The 26,959-nt window shown below is 37.0% G+C and overlaps 1 long non-coding RNA gene across 1 annotated transcript; it reads left to right on the top strand.

Annotated features, from left to right (window-relative positions):
* Positions 1-23,579: 23,579 nt before the first annotated feature.
* LOC102021062 lies at positions 23,580-25,759 on the top strand. Its single transcript, XR_262418.1, has 2 exons — positions 23,580-23,686; positions 24,973-25,759. It is a non-coding gene; the product is annotated as an uncharacterized LOC102021062 (long non-coding RNA).
* Positions 25,760-26,959: the final 1,200 nt, after the last annotated feature.

Here is a 26,959-nt window from a genome sequence, read left to right as displayed (position 1 = left end):
TAATCGTAAAAATTCCAAAACATTATAACTAATGATGCATTTGAAATCTCCCTAAGCTTCCATTTCTTTCATCAAAAATAAAAATGTATATTTTATTAGCAATGAAATGATATCAAAGTAGGTAAAGTCATCCAATCACCTTAAAGTCATAGTCTGAAAATGCTAATATTCTGAATAGAAACAAAGCCAAGGGTAAAACAAGAAGGAAACACAACCCAAGTGTTCTTGGAGAAAAATAAAATGCTTTTTGAAATTTGAATTTGCACATTAAGGCAAGCAATCATATACAATATTGGAAAATCAAAGCTATCAAGTAAGAAAAAAGCTTCCATTTAGAATAATACTTCAGAATGTAATAGACTTGAAAAGAACACTTTCAAGGTTGTTAGGCCATTTTTGTGTCCTCTCTAAAGAGTTGTTTTATTGTGAAAGTCTGTCCTGAAGAAATACAGATATTTTATTTCCAATTTATCCTTTCTCTGGTAGGAGAACAGAGGGAAGAGAAGTCATATTCTTGTGCAATCTTTTCCAGAAACACTCCATTACACCTATGCTCTGGTTCCTTTTTACAACAGACAGTGCTGACAAGTAAGTTACTATTCTTTTTAAATCTAAAGTCATTCTGCATGGTGGATTCTCACCTCAAACTGACTTGGATGGAGGACTGTGCATGTAATTATTCAAGTACTTGCAAATGTAAAGTAATATATTTATTGATGATGTGGGCATTTTATATTCAGTATACATAAGAAGACCATATATCTCTGTGATTGGTAAATTGCATATATAAAATAAAGGAAAACATGTGGGGGACTGGGGATTTAGCTCAGTGGCACAGCATCTGCCTGGCAAGCGCAAGGTCGTGAGTTCAATTCCTGGTACCAGAAAAAAAAACAACAAAAAAAGGGGGGGTGGGTGTGGAATATATGTTAAGAAATTGAACATGACCCAGGAAATAATGTCTTCATTAAAAACAATACAACATCTTCAGGCTTCCTTATCCTGAATCTCTTTATGTAACTCAAAAAAATAGTTCAGATGAGGAGAAATAAAATATAATCCTCCTAACAGAAGAATAACAAGTCCACTCAGAATCAGAACATGCTCATTCTAGTGTTACTGATGAAACTTTTAATTAGCCTGATTTGATCTTTCCTCAATGAATACATTATTGAAATGTCACACTGTACTCTATAAGTATACAAAACTATCATTTATCCATCTAAATAAGATTTAAAAATTAAACATTTACACCTATGATGACAGCTGCCAAGACAACCCCAAAGGACCTGTGCTTCCTGGCTTTCTTGATATCCTTCCCACCACACTGGACAGAGTTCACTTGCATAGCCAGGAGAACATTGAGGGTGCCTGCCCTCCATAGTCATGACATTATGGCTTTTGTGTTGCTCTAGTTCTTGGGTTGCTTCTTGTGTAAGAGGTAAACCACCACATTGCAAGGAACACCGGCCGCATTCTACAGAAGTCAGTACACAGAGAGCATCAAGCTTCCTGTCCACACCCGGTAAGGACAGTGGCCAGAACACAGCGAGGTGAATAAATCAATACCTTGACTGGAACCTCCTTAGACACTGCCAGATTTACCCAACTAACATGCCCCTAAATTCCTGACCCTCAGCACTCAGAGATCAACAACAAAAAAAAATGTTTGTTATTGCTAATTGGAATAATCTACTATGCAGCAATAAATAACTAGTGCATGTATCAAGGGCCTTTGATCTTTCACTTTTCACAAAATGTCTTGTTATCACTACGGCATCATACACAGATGAGCGTGCTTGTACATACATGAACGTTCACATGTACTTACACAGAGTTTACCAGTGGAAGATGCCCTATAAATTTTTGTCTACCCCTAAGACCCTTACTCAGAAAATATTTACCATTCCTAAGTTTCGCTTTGTTACTGCTGTAATTTGGATGTAGGATTATGGTGCCCAAGGGGTCGCATACTAGAAGTATGGTCCCTGTAATTGCAATGCCAAGAGTTTATGGGCCATTTAAGAGAAGGGCCTGGAGGGAAACTGTTAGGCCCTGGGCAGCGTTCCCTCAGAAGGCATTTACTTAGTTCTTGCAGAATCTGAATCGGGCCTCATGAGAAGGATGTTGCCAGCAAAGCAAGCCTGGCCTCCTCCACACTCCGGCTCTCTATGTCTGCCTGGGATCTCTCTTTTGCAGGAAACACTACTGCAAAGTGACTCACTTGGAGGCCTTGATCAGAGTTCTGCTTATGCTGATCCCTAGAACCTAAGGAAATGTGAGCTGCATGAGCCTCTTTTCTTTATAAAGTACTCGGTCTCAAGTATTTCACTGAGGTAACAGGAAACCAACTCACACAGTTACTTTCAGTGCATATTAAAAATGCCCATAATCTCAAAATGCCTGAAAATCATTAAAATCATTGCATCTAAAAAGTTTAGGAATCAGTTTTACTTTTTCAATACTTGTATTATACCCAAATGAATTTTATCTGACAGAAGATATTATAAGAAATAATAAGGCTGAACTGCATTAGCCAGTATACCGTTAAAACAATTTTCACTCTCCCAGACATTTGGTGTTCCCATGACTAAATGTTTATGCTCTCAGCAGAGATTGTCTTCTTTCAACATACACAGAGGTAGTCTCAGAAACCACAAAGAATTGTGTACCTGACACTAATCACCAAGTATTCCTGCCGCCAACACACAATGCTTCTTGAGTGAGGCCTTTCCCATAAAATAAATAAACTCATAAAAGGCCATGGTTTCGCTGCTTCAGGTATTTTGCTTGCTTTCCACAAGGAAATCCCAAGTGCCAGGTCTTGAAGAAATTCCTTATATTTAATATCACAGGGAACCAATTCTGCACTCCCAAATTGGTTTGGGGTGTGTGTGTGTCTGTCTCTGTGTGTGTGTCTGCCTCTGTTTGTGGGTGTCTGCCTCTATGTGTGTGCGTGTGTGTGCCTTGGTGTGTGTGTGTGTATGTGTGTGTGGGTGTCTGCCTCTGTGTGTGTGTCTGCCTCGGTGTGTGTGTTTACTTTCTTATTCTGAGTAGGGACACTGCGGATTGCAAAGGCACGTTAGGGCTGCTTGTTTCCCACAAGCCAGTCATCTTGCTGTGAGTAAAGGGCAGCTCCCATCTCAAGCTCCTGCGGAAATGCACTCATTGGCACTCTGCTGACTCCTTGATCTTAAGCACAGCCAGCAGAAGCCTGATTGTAATTACTCTTTTTCCTGCTCTCTCTGTATATACCAGGTGCAGCGGAGCTCTCAGGGATGTGCTGTTTAGTATCAAAACCCAACAGAGTTGGAGAGTTCTCCTTCCTCATTCTCCAGTAGGAAAAGAAATACACTTAATGTTGCTAAGTTGTTTGCAAGCCAAGTCAAACATAGCAGGGCTCATGATCAGAGTCTAACCAAACGCTCCTGGTGGGTGGTCAATGCATATTTGTCTATTTTAATTGAATGATCGCAGAGAGCTTTAAACTAAACCGGAGCTTTAAAAGTTTCCATTATAAGCACCAACTTTTAACACAAAAACGTGGTGGCAGATTCATATTCTTAGAATGTCACTACCAGAGACTTTCTGGAAACTTCCTGTGGTGCAGACTGTAATTACTGCATATGACCAGGGGAGCACCAATGGCAGCTTCCCTCAGGGTCTCCTATCCTCAGTCTGGAGAGAGGTGGTCTAGCGAGTATCCTCTTAATGATTTCATTCGCATTCAATTACCTAGATTTATTTTTTGTCTCCTACAACTGAGAATCTTGACTGATACAGAGGTTCTTTAAAAAAATATGTTTAAGAAAGTGATACTTTCAAGCCATGTAAAAGAAAATAAAAAACAAATAAACCAACATACAGCAGGCAAATACATCAAGAAGCTAAAGTGTTCCATTTTATTATTATTTTTTATTTAAAATGGCATCATAACACCAAAAATTAAGAAGAATGAAATTTTTGAAAAAGAAGTTTCTGCAGGTTTACAGTGTGTAGCTACATGTCAAGGCTAGCCATTTTCACCTTGAGAACAGTGAGGCACTTGTGTTTGGTAATCACTGATCTACAACCTTATAGTATTCCTAAATGTAACGTATATCCCTAAACACACCTGCACCGTGCTTCATCAGCTACCACTTACTTTCACTTTTATCACCACTCAGATTCTGCCCTTTTGTTCCTAAGTAGTGGTGTGATGAGATTTCATAACTTAATCCGTGAGATGAATTGAGTATTTCAACAGAGAAATAAATTATCAATTCAGTCTACAAAACTGACACAATCACCTTCAAAATTGCAACTGATTTTTCTTGTAGAAATTGACAAGTTGACCCTAAACTTAATAAGGAAATGCAAGGGACCTAGAATAACTAAAAAAAGAACAATCTCAAAAAAATAAAAGTTGGAATATTCTCATTTCCTGATTTCAAAATTTAATGCAAAGCTATAGTAAACAATACTGTCTACTATTAATTTAAGCAAATACATCCATTTTTAATTTAAGCAAATTGTAAACCAAAGAAATACAATTAACAGTTCAGAAGTCAACTTGTTCATTGATAGCCAATTAATTTTCTCCAATGCAAGGGGGAAAGAACAGTTTTTCCAACAAATGATGAAGGTGCCACCAGAATCAGACTAACACATGATACAAATACTTGAACTATCAGAACAGAAATTTAAAATAATTATGGATACTCTTTTTCTTGAATGAGAAGGAGACATCACGCATGATGAGATAGGTTATTTCCACATGGAGATGGAGTTTATAAGAAATAATGAAACAGCAATGGACGATAGCAGGCATGAAAGATGCCTCTGATAAACTCATAAGCACATTCAACTTTCAAGAATACCAGTGAACTTCAATATAGAACCAAAGTATTCCCTAAACTGAACTGAAAATTAAAATGGGGCTGCATCGTCCAAGAGCTATGGGATGTTCTCAAGAGATGTAATATACGTGCTCAATGGCACGGAAAAAGAGGAGAGAAAGAATTAGCAGAGGAAATATTTGAAAAGAAGTATGGCCAAAATTTCTCCAAGTAATGGCAGATACCAAAATACAGACCTAGAATCTAGGGAACAGCAAGTTCCCTAACAGAACAGAAGCAGAAAAACAGAACATAACAAAACAGAAAGAGAACAACAAAAACTAAGCATATATCACACTCAAACTGCTGAAACTAAAATCAAAGATCTGGAAGGTGGCCAGGAGCAAGCTTCCCAGTCCTTACAACCTTAAATAAACTAATATTCTGTGAGGAGGGGCCAGGCAATGTCATAGGGAAAGTCACTTTCTCCAGGTTTGAGTTCTGGATCAGCCACTAAGGGTAATGTTTGGTTCAATTAGCCTTAAATCTCCAACGGAACTCAATTTCCATGTCTGTGTTATAGAGATCATACTTGTTCCATGTGCTGCAAGTCCTCAGGAGGATAAAGGTGAATATGCCAGGAGTGCTCAGAATATACAGTGAATATTTGCTGGGTCCTGAACAATTGTTAAACGTTCATTAAAATAAGACACATTACGATTAATCCTCCTCAAAACACTCACCCTCAATTCAAGCACAATTATCCCATTGTTCTCACCACTTTCTGAAGCAGTTCTGGAAGTCCTTTTGAGGTGTGATTAAAAAATACTGTAAATGCTGATGCAAAGTGCTCCAACAGGAAGGCAGGCTTGTAAAATCATTACAGTGCGTCTTCACTTTATTCACCAGATCTGGCACCATGTGACGTCAGGGTCTTCCTCAAAGTTAAAAGGACCATGAATGGTAAGTGTTTTCAACCAGTTCACAACAGTGCGGCTACAGACACTCGTGAATGGGGAATTCCAGAGAGGTTTCAGAAAGCGACAAGAACAGCGTGACGTGTGTTCCGAACAAACAGGAGTTTTGAGGGAGGTGAATGGCAGGTGTCTTTACTATAATAATTTTTTAAACATTTACTATATTTTTTATCATTCCTCTTAGTTGTATTACTCTTGGAGGAACACAAGTAACCAATATAACAGAATTCCCTTCAGAAGCTATGCAATAAAAAGAAACAAGTGACGTATTTCAGATGCATAAAGAAAAAACCTTCAACTCAAAATTTAATATTTCATAAAGGGGCTGGGGATTTAGCTCAGCGGCAAAAGCGCCTGCCTGGCAAGCGCAAGGTCGTGAGTTCAGTTCCCAGTACCGGAGAAAAACCAAAAAAAAAAAAAAATTTTTCATAAAAATCACTGCAATAAAAATGGAAACTTTCCAAGAAACACAAAATCTAGGAAGAGCTAATCACCAGACATGTCTTCTAAAGGAAATGTTTTTGAAAGTTTATTAGCAAAACATATAATTATAAGTTAGGTCTACAGAAAGAACTTTAAATGTCTATAACTGTAAAAATCTAAAAAAATCTGTATAAATTACATTTTACATGCAGTTATAAAAGATACCATTATGTAAAATGAAATAGCATGTAATATAGGGTAGGTATATATACATATCTCTCACATACAATAGCACCCAAATTTCCTAATAAAATATGTGTAAAATCAGTGTATTTAAATCTACAAAAGTGTAATAAAAGAAGTGGAGGGGAAGATGTGACAGTTTCATGAAATATAAGAATCAAATCTCATTTCAACTGATAGATTCAAAATTACCCCAATACAAAGTCCAGCAAAAACATTTGTGGAAACCAACAGTGTGTTTCTAAGAATTATATAAAATGTCCATAGGTATTAATACAACCAAAACAATTAAGAAAACGTAAAATAGTTGGCGAAGTCACACTATCAGATTTTAACAGCTGTTATGAGGCTACAGCTGAAAAGACAGTATGTGTTAACATAAAGTTAGATATAAACTTGGATGGTTCCAAAAGGGCCCAGAAATATACTATGCAATATAGTTAAAGGATTTTTATGAAGAAGCAGCAATAATTCAATAGAGAAAGGATAGTCTTTTCAACCAATGTCTCTAGAAAAATTCATATACATACACAAAATTATCAATCTTGACACCTACCTCACACTTTTTGCTAAAATTACTCCAAGTGGGTCAGTGACATAAATGTAAAACATAAAACTACAAGATAAAAAAGTAAACATAAATGAAAATCTGCATAGCCTTTAGTTTGGCAATATTTTTCAAAGCATGCCCAAATCATGACTAATAAAGGATTTTTTAAACACAATACATACCAAACTCTTAAACCTCAAAAATAAGGAAACAAATAGAAAAAGTTACTGATCCATACAAGAACAATGATGATTTGTAATACAGTGTGGTAACTGACTGCATTTAGAATTACTTAGCTGTATGGTTATATGATACCCTAGAAAAGTAGAAGTTGAGGAATGGAAAAGAGATCATTGGTGCCAGAGATTGGGGGTAAAGGAAGCAGGTGCAAATAAAGGGCTTGTGAAAGTGAATTTTGAGGATGATAGAAGTTTTCTACACCGTGAAGGAGGAGGGTACCGCGACTCTCCGTATGAGTCTATGCATACATCAAAGCCAGTGGGACAAAACACAACACAAACTGAAATGTACTGTTGGCGAATTTCTAAAGAATCAACCGAGATGTCAAGGTATCACAGAAGGAAATGCAGGTTGTCCCAGATCATATTAGGTTACAAGTGTTTAACATAGCTTCACATAGGGGATAGGGCAGAAAAGGAGCTGAACTAAGTAATTCAAAAGAGTATTTTGAGTGGATGTCTTTTGCTGTAAAGCTGAAGACAGAGGGTGCAGTGCATAACTAGTCTTACATTGGAAAATTTGTTTCCTACAAATATTTTTTATTTTAAAGAGAATTAAAAAATAGAACAATAGCAAAATGCCAACAACATAGACAAAAACAAAACAAAACAAAAACAAAAAGAATGATACTGCATGCTTATATCTGGTAATCTAAACAACTAATTTGAATACAACAATATGCAACATAACAACCATTGTTGAATTCCTATTATCTTGTTGGGTGAAACTCGGTATCTTTTATAATTTTTTTGTTTTTATTTTTTATTCTCTTTAATGATCGGATCCACGTTGCATTCTTATGTCTGGTAATGTGAGCAACTTTGATGAAGATAAAATATGTAATATAACAGCCACTATTAATGCCTGTCATTTTATTTCCTACAAATTTAGAGCTGTTAATTCTGAAAAGACTTTAAATGTATCTACAGTTGGATACATAGTTAAATAAACTGTACAGAGCCCTGATTCTCATTGCCAAAGGGAGAAGTGAAAGATAAGCAAGAAAAAAAAAAATAAAACAACAAGAAATAAAAGGCTGCCATGAGCCTTTTGCAGGATTCATTGTGGAGCTATCAGTAAGAATTTGTTTATTTTAAGATATAAATATAGTAATGGAAGTACATAGATGTATTTCCTAGTTTTTTCAGTGAAGACTCTTGAAGTTGACTTCAGTAGCAATAAGCACAGCTAGTACTCAGAGCTTGGTTTCCAACTTTCAATTAAGGGAATTATCGGTCGGGTGTGGTGGCACATGCCTGTAATCCCAGCACTTGGGAGGTTGAGGCAGGAGGATCATTGGGAGTTCGAGGCCAGCCTGGGCTACAAAGTGAGCTCAAGGTCAGCCAGAACTGCATAGTGAGACCCTGTCTCAAAAAGAGACACACAAAAAAAGAAAAAAGACAGGAATTAGAGCCCCTAAAATGTTTTATTCCAAGTCTGGAGCTGAGGAAGTGCAAGATGAGCCCTGAGCAGCTTATACTATGAGAAAGAAAGAAAGTGCTCAGACAAAGGAGAAAAGAGGGGTCTCCTGTCAAAGGGGTATATATGAAACAGACAGAGTTCCCAACAGCCAAAGCTGAACCAGTTCTGGGTTATGGTAAATGAAGGTTATATTTAGTTCAAAATCCAATGATTTAATAAATATATACATCTATATGACTATAATATATATAATATTTATAATTGAAGAAGTTAGTGAGCAGGAATGCTGTAGTACATTTTCTGTTGGTATAACATACTTGAAGCTGGATAAGTCAAAAAGAAAATGGGTTTATTTCAGCCCGTATTTCTGGAAGCTAAGAAATTCAGGGTCATGTTGGCATCTTCTCAGCTTCTGATGAAGACCGCAGTTGTGACAACTAGTGGAGGCAAAAACTTGAGAGAAATAGACGTGTGTGGAGAAGGAACACATGGAGAGGGAAGGAGCAAGGGAGAAAGAGCATGAGAGACAGAGAGAGAGAGAGAGAAGCAAGTGACCAGGCTCAAGTTCTAACAACCCATCCCTGTGACAACTAACCCAGTCTCACAGGAAGTACGTTCAATCCGTCCAGAGGCTGAGGCCTCTTGTTCTACCTCTTCAGGCCCCACCACTTCTCCAGGCTGTGACTTTGGGAACTAAGCCTCATCCTGAGTTTTGGTGAGGGAAAACCATATTCAAACTGTACCAAGCAAAGCTTTCTTTACAGAAGAATCTCAACAATAAATGAAGAAGGAATTTCAGAAATGGAAAACTCACCACTGGAACACTACACAAAGAATTGTTTAGGACCCAGACTTCATGAATGCTAAGATTAGTGACCAAAACCTTTAAGTGAAGTGAAATATTTCCAAAACCTCAAGGAATCTTCTCAAAAGTGTTTATTAGTAATTGCTTTTATTATGTGCTGACAAACAGCTCAACACCCCTTCCTCCAAACAACAGAATATGGGAAAAATTTAGTGATGCGTGTGTAAATTAAGAGAAACTCAGTATCTTTATAGTAGACGAACTTGGGAGATACCACTTTAATGGTAAACTAGCTTCCACAGACTATGTGACTAAGACAGAGTAGCATATTCTCTCACAGTTCTGGAGTTAGAAATCTGAAATCAAGATATAGGCAGGACAACGTTTCTCTGAATTCACTAGAAGAGAATTCTTTTTTGTGGTTGCAGCAATACTTGGGATTCCTTGGGCAAGAAATACAGTGCTCCAACTCTTGCCTCTGTCTCCCCATGGTCTTCTTCCCTGAGTGTCCACGTTGTTTGCAAGCTTTTCTCTCTTTTAAAGGACAACCATTACATGGAATTTAGGGCCCACAATCATATAGGACTTAGGGTTCATGTTAATACAGTATGAATTCATCTTAGCTTGTTTGCATCTGCAAAGGTCCTTTTTCCAAATAAGGCTATATCTCCATGCACAAGATTTGTTGATGATCTTTTCCATGACAGTTGTGCCTTTGCTGGTTCTTTACATAGACATTTTGATAGTATGGCGTGAGAGTGTTCATAGTTAAATACTAGAGACAATGTAGATAGTGTATGTTAGCAGGTAATCAAATCCATTGGGCATAAGCATGGAGGTCTTACTAGCAATCATTTCAATGTCACTTCCATTTGCAAAATGTTGCAAGATTATTTGGATCTGGCGTGTGTGCATGTGTGTGTGTGTGTGTGTGTGTGTGTGTGTGACTCAGATTTGAGTCAAAGTTTTTCTCTTATTTCAGTTCTAATGGCCAGTATGCTTTTAGGATCACACGCAAGTATGCACATTTGAGTGGATCCCATTACCTCATAGCAAATCTATGTGGGTTCCTTCCTCTCCCTGATTTCCCTGATTTTCCCAGTGTTTCTGGTCTTCCAGCCAGGACCCTGGGACTATCTGCTCTTCACTTTGTCATACACTTCTTGATTGCAGAATGCAGTCATGGCACAATGGAGAGAACCAAAAGCAACAAGGATTTACCTCATCCTCTTGGGACCACTGAGCAAAACGGAAGCTGTCTCCTTTCTTCAATATTAAGCATCAGCAGTTAATATTTTCATTACTGTTGTACCAAAAGGATTTTTTTTCCTGCTCCCCAGCCAAAGAAGAAAGTGCATCCTCAAAAGCTTCGCCTTTTCTGATATATACTTTGAAATTTCAGATTGCCCCAAACCCGTGCTAAAAAGTAATAGGAAAAAATAATAAAACAAAACCAGTCTAGTATAAATTTCAGTCTCTTGTTCTTTTGCTTCCTCTTTTCTTTTCTTCCTGTTATTTACTTTTCAGGATCCTCAATGGGCTGCTTCATGCATGATGAAGTTACACTTCCCTCTGTGTGAGAGACAGCACATTCTTCACTAATTTGGACTCGGAACTACCATGATGTACATAAACATCAATCCCAGAAATATAACCGGAAATTCTCCAAATACTTAGAAATTAAACTGCACATCCTAAATACACACAGTGCTTTGAGGGATAACAATGAGTATTTTGACCTACATAAGAACAAAAATGCAGTACCTAGAAGTCTGAACAAAGCAGCTAAGCCATGATTAACCTAAAGTGATAAAAAGAAAGGAAATAATAGAAACTGGAACAAAAATGAATAAAGTTTAAAGCAGAAAAGAAAAATAGATAAGCAATCAAATCAGGTGTTGTCCTTTGAAAAGATAAGGGGAAGGCTGGCTAAGACCACCTCAGAGATGCATATCCATAGCAACTCATTTTCCACCTTCCCGAAACATAGGAAGATATAAATAAGCAACTTGAAAATTTTATCAGCTTTAAAACAAGTTTGGTGATAATCACAAATACCACTTAAACACTCCAGTTCACATATTTATTCTCCGCTGTCCTGGTACATGTTTTCCACTCACGGCTTCACCCAGTGCTGTTGCAATGAGACACAAACCAGCAATTACTTTCACCTTCAAGTGAGAAGAGGGAGAGTCAAATTCATGTGACCAGAGCCCTTTCAGCTCAGGCAAATCTCTGTCAGCAGCCACACAAGAAGTCCTGTGCAGTAGTTGCCTTTATACACCACTGGTTAGAATTAGATACCTGGAACTTAATTCTATCGCCAAGGAGGTCTAGAAGAGGTGCTATTTTATATTGGGCATTAAAGTATCCAACCGAATTCAGAGATTCAGCGGGCACAATAAAAGCATTGCTTGTGATAAGGAGGAAAAGGAGACCGAGATAAGGAGATAAATAGTCACGTAGGGATTACATACAGCAGTGAGAAAATTGCAGAAATTTTGTTGTAGAGGTACCCAGAGATATAAGACAGGATAGCATGGAAACCACTATCAGATGTGGAAATCATGACAGGGTCTGAGCGGGGGTGTTCTAGAGATCTATTTCATACAAAACACCTGTGGGATGTCCTGCACATTTTGAAAGACAAAACTTAGATGTTACTGAACAGGATGGAAACAAAGTTTTTAAAAAGTACAAAATGGAGGATGAGAGGAAGGACCCAAAAAATTTTGAAGAAAATACCAGTAGATACATTTGTACAGAGTGTTTGTAGATTAAGGTGTGATATAAAACAGAAGTAATAGTAATTAGTACCAAAAATTGTACTCATTGTTTTTAGACAGTGCTGTGAATCTACTTTAGGTTGTATAGCACCTATTCTACATGGTCCATGGAGATGGGATCTAAATGGGACAGTGAATATCAATGTATTGGTAAATATTAATGTTATGGTTGATACATTGTGTCAACTTGGGGAGTCTAGAGGTTTGGCTAAGTAACTTAGCAGGAAGCCAGAGTGCTTACTTTGTATACATCCTGAGCCTGTGGAAGAGGAGGGCATGGAGATTATGTGAGAGCTACATGCCCCTTAGGTGGGGGTAGCCTGTTTACAAAGTAAGGGAGGGAAAAAAGCTGCTTGCCGCCATTCCTCTGGGTTTGCTCTGGCTGTTTGCTGTTCGGCTGCCATTCCCCCCTTTGCTCTTGTTGCTTTGCTACCTTCTGCCTCGGAGCCAGCCAAGTATGGACTTAAGCCTCCACAAACTGTAAGCTAAATAAACCTTTCCTTCCTTCATTTTGGGCGTTGGGTATTTTGTCCCAGCAACGAAAGAAAAGTAACCAAGACAATTAATATTTTTGCCAAGTATTTTAGCAAAAATTCACTATATGCACTTTCTGAGGTGATAATCAAATGATTTGTTTCATTTTGTTTTGTTTTCAGCCACCAATTCAAGGGGAAAATATTTCTTTTGACATTTTAATTGCTTACACTGAAATATCCATACTTTAATTATTATAAAACAGTAATAATCATCACTAAGATGTACTTGTATTAATATAGTAAGTACTATGGTGGGGATATTGTATGTGTATAATTGATACTTAATTGATTGGTTTTGCTTATTATATGAGACAGAAAAGGATTAATATTTTATTTTTTCATCTGTGAGGAATTATTTTATTGAAAGTTGGCTTATTTATCTCCACACCAATACTGAGGGGACATCGAAGAGGAAATCCATTTGAAAATAGGGAAACATAAGGGGTGACTGTAAAATCTTTATTTTCTACCCAATTTAAAATCTAACTATATAAAGATTGTCAAAAAGTGCCTATTCCTTTCCTTTATTTTTTTAAAAGAATCCTATTCTATATATAAGACATCCAAAGATATTGTGGTTGAGACACCAGAACTTGACCCAACGTTATAAAAATTCTGCTTTCACTAGTAATAGTTTCTTTTCCTTAAAAATAAGTTGCTTCTGTTAGGTTTGAAAATGACTGCAAGTATAAACAATTGACTCAGTAACTACTGCAGTGATTGTTTTGTTTAAATCTAAATTAATTTATTGCTTCCAAATAAATCCAAGATGATTATAAGAACAGAGACTTCAAATGATATTAGTTTCACACCTTCCTGACCTAAAAACTCTCTGGACAATTCTTTCAACAAAGGTTTTCAGACCCACAATTATGTATCCCTTTCTGTAAATTAAGAAGTGAATCTCTGTAATATAAACAAAAAGGAAACATGTAATAAAACTTGAGCAATGTATTGAAAAGGAAACTGCCCTTTAGAGATAATGGATCTATTCTCAGCGCTATGCATGAATGCAGCTCTCATTAGCGCTAATGGGAGTTACGCATGAGCACCAAAAAAATACACCTGGTATAACGGATTTCCAAAATGGGTAATGGCATCTAATCTATTCCTGGCATAGCTTTGTCTTTATGTAGCCAAACAAAAGCACCTCTGAAATTTGGGGCTAGACATAAGCATCTAAGTGAAGAATTTTAAAGCACTAAATAACTCTGAGCACAAAGAACACAGCTTTTGCTTTTGTCCCTCTCCTAAAAATTCTTTTCACTGTGATGTAAGTTACTCCTGTTGTTGCAGAGATTTTAAAAGACTCGTTTCAAAGCAATGAGGTCAACTAATCAATTACATAACATAACCTATAATGCACCACCATAAATCCCGACAGAAATTGAGTGCTTAGAAAACTTTAGCTGTTTTTTCAATTTAATTAGGAATTTCTTGTATAGGAAATGGCCTTCATATTACCTATCAATAAATGTTTTTTCACCAAACTTTTTTCTTTTAATCCAAAAGTTCTTAATTGCAGATTACCTGTTGGTATTTTTGTTAGTTTAATATAACTGTGAGAGGCTTCAAGATGGTAGAATACTTAAAAGCAAAACGGTTACAGCATTCAAGCAAGTAAAAAATTTTGGACAAATTATCAATATAATTTTTGCAATTTATTGAAGATAAGTACATTAGATATTAATATAATATTCTAATAAACATTGGAATGCATGCAGAAACCCAGGGTAATGTTGTTAACCTTTTACCTCAGTGTTATGGCTTATATTTAGACGTTTCCTCAAGGCCATTCATTCATAGGTAGGGGTTTTCAGATGTGGCTGAATCTAGGGTATGCAAATGTGGATTAAGGGTTGATGACATCTGGGTTAGTTCCCTGCTTTGATTACCATAGTTCTGGGTGTGGCTGAGCAGACTTACTGAAGATGGAAGCCCATCTTGTGTGTGAGTGGCACGAACCAATAGGCTTGCACCCTGGATGGAATCTAAAGGGATAGAAGGAGGAAATCTGACGGCTCCACTGCCTCCTGCCTGCCCTGCCATGGACTGTGAGGAAGTGTCTTGGTCACTTTTCTCATTTCTGAGACAAGGCACCCAACATCAAAGTTAAAGGAGGAAAGATTCTCTTGGCTCACAGTTTGTAGAGGTTTCAGTCCATAACCAGCTGGCTCCAAGGCAGGGTGGCATGGCAGAGGGGCATCGCAGAGGAGAAACAGTCCATGGCAGGCAGAAGGCACAAGTGAAAAGGGACAAGTGGGGCACCTCTTTCTGTCCCTTATATCTTGTTTAGGCTCCCCACCATTAGGGAGGGTAGCACCCACAACCTTAACCCTAGCATTGCACCCTTGATCCCACCCTGTGATCCCTTGCTGGATCACACCCTAGATCCAGCAACTCCTGAAAAGCTCCACCTGTAACTTCATGAGGCTTTGGGGGGACAACTAGATACAAGTCATAACAGGAAGTAACCAAGACATTAAATATCTTTGATGATTTCTCTCAGAGAAGTAAGTTGGTGCTCCCTGAAAAGGTATCTATATTCAACCATGCCACAGAGAATAACAAATTACTTTGAAATACACTACTTCACAGGTGAGTCTTCATTCTTTTTAAGTAATTGATTACTCACTTCATCTAAGAGAGTTCTTATTCATTTTGTACACTGATATTTACAAAGATTTTGTGCTCTTTCCCCTATACTACCTTTCCTACTGAACTTAGATCTCAGGAGATTTCCAGCTACATTTCTTCTTGTTCACTGATGGGGGTTAATCCTGGTCAGCACGTAGATCCTCACCTGACCTCCTTTCTCTCCTCTCTTCATCCCTTCTTTCCTTTCCTCTTCCCTATCTCTCCCGCAAAGTCCTCTCTTCTGACCTTTTTCTTTTGGAATTTTCTGTCTGCAAATATGAGGTAAGCATTTCTGCATGCTTCTTCCCATCTATCATGGAGGGACATATTAACTCCATGGAAGTCATCCAGAATATCGTGTGAGAAAGAAATCAAACAGGCTTAACATTAACGTAAACATTTCCCTACCTCCCATAATAATCACATACATAGATGAATGCACTGCTGAAATCTTTGGAGAAAGCATGAATCCATGCTTTTTGAAATACGAAAATGGAAAAGAGAGAGGAAAATAGACTCCAATATATGGTCTGCACACGACAAAGGTCAACAAGCCATGCAGGGAATAGGAAGCATAGAATTTATATGCTTGAAGTTTTCCTCTCTTCCTGATATTTTAAATAGTAAGTATTGACATAATACAGTAGGCATCATTCACAGACTGAAGGTGAAAAAAGCTGAATACATTTCCTGAAGCTCCCTACCTTTTTAATAATATATACTCACATATTCCATCCTGCAACTCCTGAAATTTCCACCAGTGGACATGTCCACCTCACTAATAAAATGTCATTTAGTTAACAACTTACCGCCTCTACAGGTCACCAAACCCATCAAATTGGAAACATTTTGGCCACGTGTAAAAGCTCCAACTGTAGATATTGCAAGCCAGGGGATTGTGCATTGCAAAATAATTTCTCATTTTCAGAAGCATGTAGTGGCCAAATTATTTCATATTACTACTGTGTGCACATTGCTTTTGATCCCAAGTTTCCTTAAAGAGCACATTTTCCATTCTTCTTCCAAAGAACACTACTTAAAATCCAATTTTCTAGTGATCTTTGACTCCTTAGTTCCAAATATCATACCACATAAAATTCTAAAACCAGTACCATTATTAAATTGCAATTAAGAGACCCATTTTAGTGTTCCATAAACAGCATGCTTTAGATCAGATTATTATCATTGTCTTTACCATTTTTCTCAATTACATTGTTTTTTATTTTGCCTTTTAGGAGATAATTGAGCAAAGTAAGAAAACAGCGTATAGTAAAACTGAACTCAAATCCAAAAAAGTTACCTTATACTGTTTATGATTTTATGAAAGTTTGAATAACTAGATTGTGCTCCAGTCTGCAAAGGTGCGGAACTGAGACTTCATACTTACCTCGCTGGTTTGTTATGTGGACTACACTATAGCTCTTAAAGATGTGCCCCAAATGAGTTTCTATACTTTATCATCACTACCATCGACGTTATTCAAACCCATATAAAGAGGTCAGGAAGAACTATTTCTTAATCTAGCATTTATATGCACATTTTACTGAAATTGGATTTTTAGGGTGGGAATAATACCTGCTAATTAATGGGCACTAGGTTAATTAGGGCACACAAAGCACTAATTGCCAAGAACAAAAGATTCCTAAATATAAGTGCTTCAGAAAATAGAGAACGGCTGTGATATCATCCATCATGGTATACGATTCTGTCAGCACAACACTACATTTCTTTCTAGAAAAATCTAAAGTATATGGGCAAACCATAAGATTGGGTCCTTGGAAGCTTAGATTAACAGCTACTACAAATTTTTTCTTTCTTTAGATTTCTTCATTTCTAAAAATGTAAAATTCATTCATTATTCCAAGCAAATAAAACAATTTACTGATTTTTCCCTCACCATTTCGATATTTTTTCTTCTACTTATACCCTTCTTTACAAACTCTTTTCCAGTGTCTTTAACTCCAAGGAAACCTCAAAATCACATTCACTCAACAATAGAATGATATAAAAACCACATGAAAATTATAATATGATTTGTGGAAAAAAGGAAGGCATTGTTTTATATTTAGCTTAAACCACAATAGTAAATTATCTAACAAACCCTTCTAGGTATGAAAAGTGAGGAAAGAAGCCATTTATGAGTTAATAAGGTCCTGGGGAGATAGTAACACCCTCTGTATTGCACCAAGTCTCTAAAGAATGATTCAACTTTCAGAGAAAAAAAAATACATGCAACTTGTTAGAAGCAATATAAAAGCGCCAAATGCATAAGAAACTGGTTGCACACTGTGTAAAGCACACATGAGTTTATCCTAAACATCTTGTCAAGGTAGAGCACTGACTATTAACAATAGGTTAAAAAATACCCTGAATATTACCTTGTGGAAAGATCTACTATGCCTGTATCCATCTTACTTATGTTCTTTCTCCAACATTGTTGTCATGGTCATTGTTGTCATCAATCACATTATATCAGTGTCACCAAAAATACAAAGAGCATCAGCCCTATCTGCACAGAATTAGAAAGGAAAATGTGCATCTTGGTCATATCCCCAATGATGACACCGTCTTCTGTCCTTTTGCAAGCAATATCTCCCTCCGTCCCTCAGCTAGGTGCCCTCCAGTACCTGATCACTGCCAAGGAATCAAAGAATTACTTTCTTCAGTGACACGTTGTGGGGTTACTTCTGGCCTCTCCCAAACTCACCTTTACTATACCATGTTTCTTTCAGCTTTTAGTACCTAAAACCTAAACTTGATGGATTAAAGTAGTGCTTTCTGAAAATTAGAAAACACATACTGGGAAAAATAAATGTAAAAAAAGAGTAAAGATTGACTTTATAAATTAGACCACATAAAGCTCAAAATACAAAAGAGAATGAAGTTACTTTAAAATAAATGTAATTTAAAAGTCAAATTTAAATACATGCAGAAAGCATATAAAATTGTATATATTTTAGCCATCAGGATCAGACAATATCATTTGTCACAAAATTCTTAAGTTTCTTTAATGAAATAATGTGATGTTTAAAATATGGAGGAAACCATTGTAAAAACTGAGTAGTGTTGCTATGGCAATGCAAAACCCTTCAACTACTCTTAGGCACTAAGTGGGAATGAATTCTTACTTCATGAGAAATAACATTACAAAAAGATGTACAACATACCTGTTACAATTCTCACTTAGTAAATGTTGCACATATACTAGGGAATTCTGTTCTGAATCTTGAGAAATAATTTAAAAGAAAATTAAGATAGTAATACCTCTATTATGACACTAATATTCTGAAAATAGTATATTTCTTGGGCTAGAGATGGTACAGCAAAAATATTTATTTTATTCTTTGCTTTACTCAGTATATATTTCTTATATTTCTAGTATGTGCCAGCACTGTGAAAGATGCAGCAGATAACATAGGGTATATAGCAACAGAATTCCTTTCATTATGCAGAGAAATAAAGTGAGAAATAAGATACTAATCATATATATGACATATACATAACCATAGATCTTTGCACACACTATTCCTCAAGTTAGAAGCAATGAATACAGGGGACATAGGGAAACCTGTACAGACATAAGAAGACACATGCTACAGTCTACTAACAGTTAAAAAATGAAAGAGAACCAATAGAGCCTTAGACATTTACAATCTTGCAGAAAAGCTGATTTTGGCTTTTAGTTTGAAGGCAATAAAAAAAAAAAAAATCTATTGAAGTGTTAACCAGAGAACTGAGATGGTCATATATTCATTTCAAAGAAAATTAAATTTCAGATGATATTGTAGTTTTGTAGTGGAAACAAACATCAAAAGCTTGTAAAACAAAAAAAGGCTGATGTGTCAATCAACGACCCCTGGTCAGCTGCAGCTCAATTCGACCTGCAGCTAACACCTGTACTCTTCTTCCTCATTCACGGATCAGCCTGAACACACAGCTCTTACCTGGGAGAGGCTCTTTTGCTGGAATATTAAAAAGGGTGAAAGTACTCAGCAGATACCAACACTCAAAGCTTCTGGCCAAAAGTGACACAAGCCCTCTTTTACTCAAATTCTTTTGGCTCCTACAAATTTCGGGGCTCAAATTGATCAAGTAGTGAGAGAGTATGTTCATTCAAATGAGAAATATGTCAAGCTACATGACAGAGGGAGGCGTATGACGGTACAGATATATAACTCCTCATCTGAGAAGGACAAGAACAGTTAGGAACTTATGATAAAACAATCTACCACAGAGAATTTTCTAATTTACCCAACTTTAAATTCATTTTTCTAGCTCTAATAATAAAATTATCAGACAGCAAGGACATATCATTCTTAAAGTCACCTTGCTTGTTACTTAAATATGAAAAGACAGGTGGTAGATTTATCATGAGCACGGAGAGGGAGGATTCAAGGTTGACTACTTCAGGCCATAATTTGAAGGCATATGAAAACTTCATAAAATATGTACTCTCCATTACAAAAGGAAAACAAAATTAGAAACCATCTCACCTGGGAAATTTCAAAGCCTGTATTTGTGACTCATGTATTTCTATCAAATAATTTAATTTAATTTGCAAAATTTCATGATAGAATATTCGGGCTTATCACTAGTTATCTGTGCCCATCCACATCAGAGATATACATGGCAACATGTCACATAGGTAAGCACTAAAACTGAGCCAACCACTTCCTGATAAAGTAAATAGCTCATTAATGAACATAAAAAGATAATGGCTAGACACTTAAAATACGAATCGTACTTTATTAGAAAATGTATTATGTCATCAGATTGGATAACTGAAATCTGTGAACCAATGTTAGGGAGTACCATAGGCCAGCCTTTGGGAAGGGAAGAGAGATTGAAATGTGTGTGTCCAAAGTAGCGTGCCCGGCCAGTTACAGTTAAGGGAAGAAGCAAAGACCTCAAGGGAGAAGATATTTACAATCACTTGCTGGGCCTTAGCCACACGGTGATCTCACAGTGCACAGTGACACGTTAAGGTTCTAAATTGTGCACATTCTGCCCACTCTCTGGTCACCTTGTCATCAAAACAAGGCATACAACATTCCTGCGTGCTATGACCTGCACCCAGTGACAGCAGAAAAAGAAGCATTCCTTAAAGACCCTCCCTCCTTGGGCTCAGACTTGATTTAGATTCTTATTTCTTTAAGGCTCCTGAGGGACACTGACTACCTAAGAGGAATAAGAAAGGCATTTTTGCATATGGACATTCTTAGGGATTCCTAAGAGAAATGTCGATAAGTATATAATATCGATGTTATGTAAAGAAAACAATGGTGAACATCATAGTTTCCTGAGCACCAATAACTTTTTGTGCATAAAAATATATCCTAGTTAGTATTCAGTGCAGATGTCCTTGTAACAATGCCCGCCTTCTCACTTGGAAGTGTAACTGTCCTGAGGTCTGTACTTCTGCACGGCCTCTTGTCGTGACTAAATTCTTTCAAGGGGAAAAAGAACCCAGGACCAAGGAAAGGAGGGACCAGTTCCTTGCTGTAGCAGGATATGACTTCCAGGAAACACTAAAATAATAACTTCATGATGACAGAATCTCCATACCCAAAAACAATTGTCTCTCACCATAGGAAAATCTGCCTAGTGATCTAGGAAATTGTACTAGTCTGTCTAAAAACAAACATGTCCACTTCTTGTTTGATCATAGGCTCCTCAAGCACAAGAATTTCAATGTTTCTTTTTAAAGTTTCTTATATACAGCAATAAATCAACATTTGTTTCCATAAGTATTCTTTCCTTAAAATAGCTCCTGTGGTGTGTTAGCCCTCTATTACTGTGTAAAAATTTCCTACAAATTTACCCACTTACAATGATCCAAGTTCACTGTTTCACACTTTTGAGAATGAGATAGGAAAGTATAACTCCTGACCTGTTAGGCCTCAGATGTGCCACGTTTGTGGTCTCATACATCAAGGGATAAAGTTGTGAACCAAAGGAGGAAGTCAAGAGTTTTACTGAAAATAAGAGGAGGAAGAAGAGTTCTTGAATTTCCAAGAAAGCTTCGGATTGAGTGGCCAAAAGCCCTTTGTCAGTGGTAATTTATACAGATAGATTCAATGGTGTACAAAATGGGTACAATGTGGGTCAAACTGCCATCATTGGCTGTCGGTTAGGACTGCTCTCACTCCCACAGGCTGCCCTCTGCCCCTGGACAAAGGCCCCACATATCCTCATAGCAGTCTAGGGTATGACATTTAGCCTCTACAAGGACAGCAGGAAAGAAAATCTGCCTGTTGATGAACTCAAAGTCGACTGACTTGGGGCCTGTGCTAAATTTGCAGAATCCCTTGTAAGATAACGTAATCATTACATTTTGTCATAGCCCCAGACTCCAGAACACTCAAGGGGAAGAGGTGAAGTCCTCAGGCCACCTCAGAAGCCTACCTCACATATTTAGTTATATTTGTGTTTTCCCAACACTTTATGCTGTGTCAGCATTGTAAAACATGTAGAAATACAAATTCAAATTTATACAGTTAATCCCTGTGCAGTCTGCTCTATTATCATTTAGCATTAAAAAATAACACTTCACAATATAAATATATTGAGAAACCTTCTATAGTTAAAAAGTCACTCATGAAAATGTATACTTAAATCTAAAATCATTTTACTATAAATAGTAAACCAGAACAACCCAAAAGAAAAGTAAGATAGTTTAAATAACCATGTAAATCCCACAAATTCCTCTAATCCAGTCATTTATTTTTCACTTATTAGGAAGGAATATAACTTTTCCACCCTGTAATGATTCTACACCAATTAAATCTTTAATATCAATGTCAAAAGGCGTGAAACACACAAAACTCAGAATTCCTGGATACTCTGTGTTCTTGTCATTTGTGAATGAGGTTTTCAGTAAACAAGCAAAGAAATCAGTATGACAGGACAGAAAATATTAATACAGACTGGCCACCCTAATCTCATCCCTACCAGTGCAAACCCTGAAATGTGTATTTTAACCTGAATGCTCAACAAATGTCAATTCCTTTGTTTTAAATTGTAGGGTACTCTCATAATATTCAAAAGGTATGTGTGCATCTGAACCAACTTTTTTCTTTTGTTATGTTTTTCAATAACCTAAATATCCAGGGGTGAAAATAATAAATGTTAAATGATGAAGGAAATCATTACCTTTTAGTATAAGTAGGAAAGTTCTAAGGCTGATAAGAGAGAAAAACAGACACCATTAGAGTTGCCATTTATTATTGAAAATCATCTAATTCAGCATAGTAGAAAATACGGTATAAATATTTAATTGTTTATCAAAATTATTCAAGGACGAGATGGGTTTTTAGGTTCATTCTGCAGGCATTAAAAAGTGCTGAATTATGCAAGTCAATTACAATTCAAAAACTACACACTTTGAGATTCACAGTTTGAGTAAATTAATATTTGCTTAGTTATTTTTATCTGATACATTTTACTGTTTTTTAAACTTTGTTTACTTTTATATATTTACTATTACAAATTTGTAATTTACTATTACAAATATATGATTCAGATTTGAGAATGCAAAGGTCTAAATCACAAATCATTGTTTTGCCATAATAGTGAGATGTACCTGAATTCCCCAAAAAGAAAAATCAAACTATAACTTGAAATAGAAGACCATTCTATCTCCCAACAAAACAAGAAAAGTGAATAGCAAAATATAATCACTGCAATGCTTTCTTTAATGCTGAGAATTCATAAAATGAATTTATCTCATTTTACAAGAAACGTTCACAGTGTAAGCACAGTATAATGAAAGGATCCAGCTCTGACGCTTTGAGGATTGTATCCTAGAAAGATTTTCCAGTATCCCTTCACTCATCAATAAAAGGAACACATAAATAAAGATTAAGAATATATTTCTATCAACTCTCCCAATAAATCAGTTAAACATCATTCTACCACTTAAGATAAGAACAAAACTTAAGGCTTTGTACTTAAAAGCCAAATCTGTTTCTTCCAACTTTGTTTTACCTTACAGATTCACTTCAGGAAATCTGATATTTTTGGAGCTCATTTCAAGGAATTGTGGTACATGTGGAGACTGGAATGATCACCACAATGATCATGTTCCAGAATAGTTCCAAAATTCCAAAAAAGCTCCCCAAGCTTACCCTTTGTAATCCCAGCATGCTCCCACCCCTAGCAAGCACTGATTGTCGCTGCACTTTTGTCTTTTCCAGACTGTCACAGAAATTAAATTATACAGTAGGTGACTTTCATTGCTGAATGTTACATGTAAGTACAAATAAGAGTCATCAAAAAATTCTTAATCCTGTAGAGCTCATTAAAGTAACTTTGTGGGAACAGAGCTTTGACATCTTCCCAGGGGCTTGGAACATAAGACAAACTATTTGTATAATATATGAAGTCAGAATGAAAGGACAGGATAGGTACATTCTGTTAGCAGCCTAGGGTAGAAAAATGTAAAGCGGTCCCTAAATACATCTCTCAGAAGTTATTTTTCTTGTTCACTCTTAGACATGTCCTACAACTTTGGGATTTATTTTCAACTGGCTATAGTCTTTCCCCCCTTTGGAATATGGGGCTACATTACATCCACCCAAAGAGGTCAGTTAATTTGAGAAAACGTTATAGTCTTTCCCCCCTTTGGAATATGGGGCTACATTACATCCACCCAAAGAGGTCAATTAATTTGAGAAAACGCTGTGAGGGCATTGGGCAAAATCTCCTTCCATTTATTAAGGCCCCAGAGAGCTGCATGCGTTAGATGCAAATCCATTTTTCACTTAGAATCCTTAGATAACAAAAAGGCATTATTTACATAGGACATTAAATTAGTGTTCATTGTGTAATTTCTGTAACAAAGAGAGATGAGCTTTTCCCTTTATCCTTCCTTTGTAAATTTATTTCTCTTGTCCAGTTTTTAGAGAAAAGAAAATCAGACAGAAGACAAAACGTCTTTAAAATTGTTTTTGATTAATCTTTATAAATGAATTGATGATCATAAGCATAATAATTAGTAATAAAGAACAACTCCATAAATACTAGTTTATGATGGGAAATGCATGACTTCGTATCAATTAAAAATTTTCTTGTTACATAGGCCTTTCAAATAACAAACTGATCGAGTAAAACACACGAAGTAAAATGACTGCAAACTGTTAGTGTTGCCATTATTTGGTGAGAGCTAAGGAAAGTGTATTCACATTGGAATTTATGGGACTAGTTGTTGGATGACGTGAATTCTCACTTTGGAGCTCTAACAATGTTTAAAAGATGACCAAAATGTTTGACAGAAAGAAGGATCCTCATCCACCATAGATTCCATGTAAAAACTGAGGGATTAAGGAAGAGAAACACATTTTTTTTTCTTAGTATCTGTCAACTTATATTTCCTAATATAATAATACAGAATTACAACATTATCATTCATCCTCATAGTGTGTATAGCTGAGATTATACTGATATTTCTGCACAAGGTACGATGTTACTAACAATGAAATAATGAATGATAAGATAACGAACTTTTTTCCTGAAATACTGTCTTTTGATTACCACAGATTAGAGAACTTTGCCACAGAAACAGAGAAGGCTACAACCTAGCCTACAATCTGCAAGGCCTTGGGAATAGCTGCAAATAAACCTAAAATACTTTTAATTTGCTCTTATATGACACAAACTCATGCTACACCTGATTCATTTTTCTGCGGCAGGATACTTAGACAGTGCATGCATTTTTCCTGCTGGAGGTTTTATTCCATAAACTGCTGAAGAAGCCATTGGCCATGATGAACAACGGTAAACACTAATGAGCCTCAACTCTGCGCCAGATATTTTCCTAGTGAGATTTGAAAGCAGAGTCACTCAAACGCAAACACACCTGGTGGGATTTCACTTCGAATCTCTGTGAAGAAGGCGTGTACTCTTCCACTTGAGCATTCGGTCATAGAAAATGGCACCTGCCCACTCAGCCAATGCTCTTGCACCCAAAGATGTGAAGTCCAACCCTCAGCACTGCAACTGGAAAAAGATGAGGGGTGGGAAACTGGGTGGGCACCCCAGGACCTGCTCTGGCTCACAGCCTTGGATCAGGAAGGTAATATAGGAGTGAGGGGGAGAGATAACGATAAATGCCTTAATTGGATCTGATGCTGAGGGAAAAAAGACCAATCCTATGCAAAAATATGAAAATCATGTATCTTTAGTGTCTGCCTCTCCACTTTGCATTCTCTTTGGCTCCATGGAAACAGTAGTTCCTGGTCACTTACCTCATGTTATGGGTGTTTCTTTATCCACCCACTAAGAAAATTTGTTCTTGAGAAGAGAATATAGCCTTGTTCAATTTAAGTGCAAAGCTTCACATTCTGCTCTATTTGTCCAACACTTGAGAACACCAAGTGATGAGAACCGATGCAGCACATGGACAGGGTGGCTTATGCTGCTGCCGCAGCTCCGCCCTTCCCTCTCCTTAAGGAACAGAAGTGTCTCACCTGACTGTGCAGCATGTTCTTCTGTGAGTGATTTGGAACCATGAGAAAATGAAATAAGCCAGAGTCGACTAAGGAAAACAGGAGACAAAGACATCATAGATGTTTGATTTCTTCTGAGGTAATTTCAGTTGTATCCCTGATTTATTGGGGGGGTGTAGCACTGTTAAATTGATTTTGCACCTAGTCATTATAAACACTCAAAAGCAAATCACAAATGACAACAAAGAGAGGATTGCAGATCTGAGTCTTTCCCCAGCCCATCATTTGACCTCTCAAAACTTAATTCCTTCCATACTGGAACTCCACACCCTCCTCTAGGGACAGATTAACCTACTGGATGCTGCTGATCCTCCACAATGTTCTCTGGACAGCAGGACAGTTCACCAGGCCTAGATTACTCAAACCTGAACGTTCCAAAGGAAAGGTTGTCTCTAAATTAACCGTGCTCCAGCTCCCGCGAAATTATCTCTAAACACCCCCCCGCCAAAGAGTCCATTTGTTAGAAGAGTGAAGCAATTGCAGATAAAAGATAAATACCCATGGCAGAGGGGTACTCAAGGCTTTTACAGTTAAACCTATGCCCGCTTCCCAATGCTCTGTGCTCCTCACCCAACTATGAATGAGCCATTAGTTACACAAGATTATTTACTGTAGTAAAATCTCATGCAGCCCTACATCTTTGTCTCTGTGCATGCTGCTTCCTACATATAGAAAACCCCCCTGACTTATTTATGATTTAACACTTTCAATTTCAGTGTAGCCTTTTCAGTGCTCCCTGTCCAAAGCAACAATCAGAATCAATTGTTCCCCTTGTAATAATATACGAACTCACTTTGTACTTTTAGTGTAATATCGCAGTGCTAGAGCTGGTTGTCTACACCTGCATCTGTCAGCAAATCAGAGAACACACACACACACATGCACACACACACACACATGCACGTGTGTGTTAGTCATTTTTCCACTCTCTGTCTGTAGTGGCACCTCAAGCACCTGAGTTTGGAATCCCCTCCAAACTCACTCACCTCCATTCCAAGCCCAGCCATTTATGATCAAA

This window comes from Chinchilla lanigera, unplaced genomic scaffold, assembly GCF_000276665.1.
Source record: "Chinchilla lanigera isolate Chin_1 unplaced genomic scaffold, ChiLan1.0 scaffold00046, whole genome shotgun sequence".
Classification (NCBI taxonomy): domain Eukaryota; kingdom Metazoa; phylum Chordata; class Mammalia; order Rodentia; family Chinchillidae; genus Chinchilla; species Chinchilla lanigera.
Note: the sequence above shows the minus strand (reverse complement) of the source record. Positions and strands in the feature narration are given on the sequence as shown.